General features: G+C 37.0%; 1 non-coding gene across 1 annotated transcript; it reads right to left on the bottom strand.

Moving 5' to 3' along the window:
* Window positions 1–872: 872 nt before the first annotated feature.
* On the bottom strand, window positions 873–979 carry LOC126023751 (U6 spliceosomal RNA). Its single transcript, XR_007500821.1, has one exon. It is a non-coding gene; the product is annotated as a U6 spliceosomal RNA (small nuclear RNA).
* Between the last annotated feature and the right edge of the window lie 2,775 nt (window positions 980–3,754).

Below are 3,754 nucleotides of genomic sequence, written 5' to 3'. Positions count from 1 at the left end.
AGGGGGCTAAAAATGCTCAGTGCTTGAACCATCTGACCAAAAATAGTCTTAAAATTAATTACAGTTGAATTCTAGTCCTTGAAAATTACTAGAAATAGGCATGTTTAGCAAAAGAAGCTTTTAATGTTCATTTTCAGTCTCATCACTTTATCAAAGTTTCCCACTCTTTGGGGGAAATGTATATGTGCGTTGGTATGTCCAGAGACACAATATCTCAGAAGAAAGATATACTTTTAAAAGGAAGCAGCAGGAAGTACAGAAAATACTTGACACCATTTATTTAAAGAGTATCTTAAAAGCTCCAGAAACTATGTAAAATATTTTCTATTTATTATTTCAAATGCTTCCCACAGTCAGGCATAAGATAATTGCAAGCCACACAGAAACAAAACAATGAATAGTTTTTAAGGCATGTGGATATAGATCACTCATTTAATACATTATTTCTCTTCAAAAATATGACGATGTACTATTTTTATTTTTGAGTACCACCTCACTCTCATTTGATTCCAAACTTCAAACTTTATCTTATGAAAGATCGTGCTTTTACCATCTTGTGCTCCTGCCACTTTTTGTATATCTTTGGAGAAATCTTGTCTTTCATTTTAGAAATGAGTTTATACAGATAAAATGAATGTGTTTGATACATGGATGTTAACCATGGGAAACTTCAAAACAATGTTAACAGTGTTGTTTGACTTGTAGCAGCATATAATTTTAGTCATTTTATACTCATTATGGTTTTTTAACACTTTTGTTTAGTAATATAATAGTCTACTCATTTTTCCTAATCTTAATATATAAAAAACTATATATGATACCAATATGTCAGAAATAGCTTTTCAGAATGTACTAATCTTTTTCTTTATGTTTTACACATGCAATGCTTCATGAATTTGCATGATATCCTTGCATAGGTACCATGTGAATCTTCTATACATCATTTCAATTTTAGTATATGTACTGCCGAAGAGAGCACTCCAATCTTTTTTTTTTTTTACAAAAAATAAAAACCAACCTGAATATTCTTAAACAATATTTTAAAAAATATGCCTGAATATTTTTTGTTTGTTTGTTTGGTTTGGTTTAGTTTTGGGCCCACACCCAGTGACACTCAAGGGTTATTCCTGGCTATGCGCTCAGAAATCATCCTGGCTTGGGGGACCATATAGGACCATATGGGACACTGAGGGATCAAACTGCAGTCTGTCCATGCCCTGCTGCTGTACCAATCCTCTGGCCCCATACCTAAATATTCTTTTTTTTATTATTCTTAAAAAAATTAAGACAAAGTGCTGCTTTGACTTAGGGGGAAGACTCTAAAATTCAATAATACCATGGAAGAATGAGGGGCACTATTATGGAGTGAAAAGTTATCTCAGATAAATATTTGCTATTTGTCACCCATTTCTTCCTCCCACTCAAAATTTGAATTCTGATGACAAATTTTCCCTCAATAAATAATCAACTTTTTTGTTGTCAAGGTACATCAAAAGGCCCTCAGTGCATGTGTACAGGACCCTAAAATCTGAATTCTAATCCCTTGCTTACTAATCTTTCCTAAAATTCCTTTTTCTTTTTCTTTTCTTTTTTTTTTTTTTGGTTTTGGATCACATCCAGCGGTGCTCAGGGGTTACTCCTGGCTCTGCTCTCAAAAATCGTTCCTGGCAGGCATGAGGGACCATCCATATGGGGTGCCGGGATTTGAATCACCATCCGTCCTGGGTCAGCTGAGTGCAAGGCAAACACCCTACCACTGTGCTATCTCTCCAGCCACCTTTTCTAAAGTTCTGAACTTCAATCTGTTACCCTACAAAAAAGATTTGAGAAATTCTTATCTCATAGGATTATTGGAAAGAGATGCTCACAGTTAGTGCTCACATAATTGTCCTTCACACCAACACATGTTCCCCAATGTCTCTTTCTGTTAGGCTGCATCTCTCTTTTCCTTCCTTTACTTTTGTTTCTAAGTATAAATAATTATTTCCCCTCCAAACAATCATGGAGTTTTGGAAAAGGACCACCCTCTACCCCTGTTAACTGATATTCAGCCTCTCACAAGGACAGCTAGATAAGTAGGTGGTGACCAGATGACTCAAGAGTTCAAAGTTCAAGGGACATTATATTTCCAAAAGATCTTGAACTTCCACTATTCCCTCACTACTGCTCAAGGGACCCCAAAACCTGGGACAGCTTTGTTTATCATACCCAATCACACAGAAACTCATCAGCAACAATCGGAGAACATCTGTTTGCTAAATCTGTCTTCAATAAGTTAAAATTTGCAAACTGTTAGTGTTGCCCAGTTATAATGGGAGACATAGAACAATCAGGAGGAAGGGACTACTTCCATTTCAAGGCCATCCCAACCCAATTTTAGCACAGAGAATCCCCTTTCCCTCTTGTAATTGGGGGTACAAAGAGGATCATAGTGATCGTAAAGTGGGGGAAAGCATTTGCCTTGCATGTGACTGACCTGCCTTCAATTCCCAGAATCCCATATTGTAATCTGAGCATCAGCAGGAGCGATTCTTGAGCACAGAGCTAGAAGTAAACCCTGAGCATTGCCAGCTCTGTCACAAACCCAACCCCCCAAAAAGAGGGTTCATAATACCTTTGCCATCAGGGTTCCTGGCTTAAATAAAAGAAGTGAAAAGAGTCTGTGACATAACTTATCTTTCATAAATATTAGTTTTGTGTACACGTGGTTCATATCAAACACTCATAAGAAAACAAAAATGAATAACCTGAGGACGGAGAGATAGAATGGAGGTAAGACATTTGCCTTGCATACAGAAGGACGGTGGTTCAAATCTTGGCATCCCATATGGTCCCTCGTGCCTGCCAGGAGCGATTTCTGAGTGTAAAGCCAGGAGTAACCCCTGAGCACTGCCGAGTGTGACCCAAAAACCAAAGGAAAAAAATAACCTTGTAATCAGGATGTTAAGTAAAGTAATTCATTAATAAAAGAAAAGAAATAAAAAATGGATAAGCTAACCATTCTCTTGGACTTTCTATAGTAAATGATATTACTAAAACAAACAAACAAACAAACAAAATAAAGAAGTTAAAAGTAAAACATCCAAGAACAAAATAGACAGCAATGATAAAATCAAAGTCTTGAGGTGTCAAGCCAAGTTGAGAAAGGTAGAAGGCTGTTCTATTGCTTAGTTCAGTTTTTCTGCCTATTGAGGACAGTGCCTGGAGATCTGGGCCAGGGTTTTAGGAATATTGTCTCTTCTCCTTGATCAGTTGGTCTGGATTTAATAAGGCATTCATCAAGTAACTCGCAAAGGACAAATTAGATGGAGAAACCTGAACTTTGCATATTGCTATTTCAATCAATTCATCCTAAACTACAAAAGAGGGTCCCAGCTTAGGAGCCTGCTAATTTGTGTCTGTGGAGCTTCTAGTTTAGTGCCAGGGGAAAGCAGAAAAGGAAAGAGGCTAAGCAAAGGGGTTCCATGTTACAATATAGTAAAGAGCACAGCCTTTAATTTGAACAAAGACTATTTTTTTAAATTTTATTTTATTGAAATCATTGTGATTTACAAAGTCCTTCATAGTTGTTTTTTCAGACATATAATAAGTCAGGCCCAATCCCACCATCATTGTCCACCATGTTCCCAGAGTTTATCCTATACCACCCCCCTTACCCCCAGCCTGCCAGTCTAACAGACCCATTTTAAGTTTAGATTGTTAAAGGTTGGGTCTCTTGATTGCTTTGTTGTTGCCTTTGGCTTGGATATTTCGT

The sequence above is a fragment of the Suncus etruscus genome, chromosome 11 (assembly GCF_024139225.1).
Source record: "Suncus etruscus isolate mSunEtr1 chromosome 11, mSunEtr1.pri.cur, whole genome shotgun sequence".
Classification (NCBI taxonomy): Eukaryota; Metazoa; Chordata; class Mammalia; order Eulipotyphla; family Soricidae; genus Suncus; species Suncus etruscus.
This window is presented reverse-complemented; position numbering and strand designations above follow the sequence as displayed.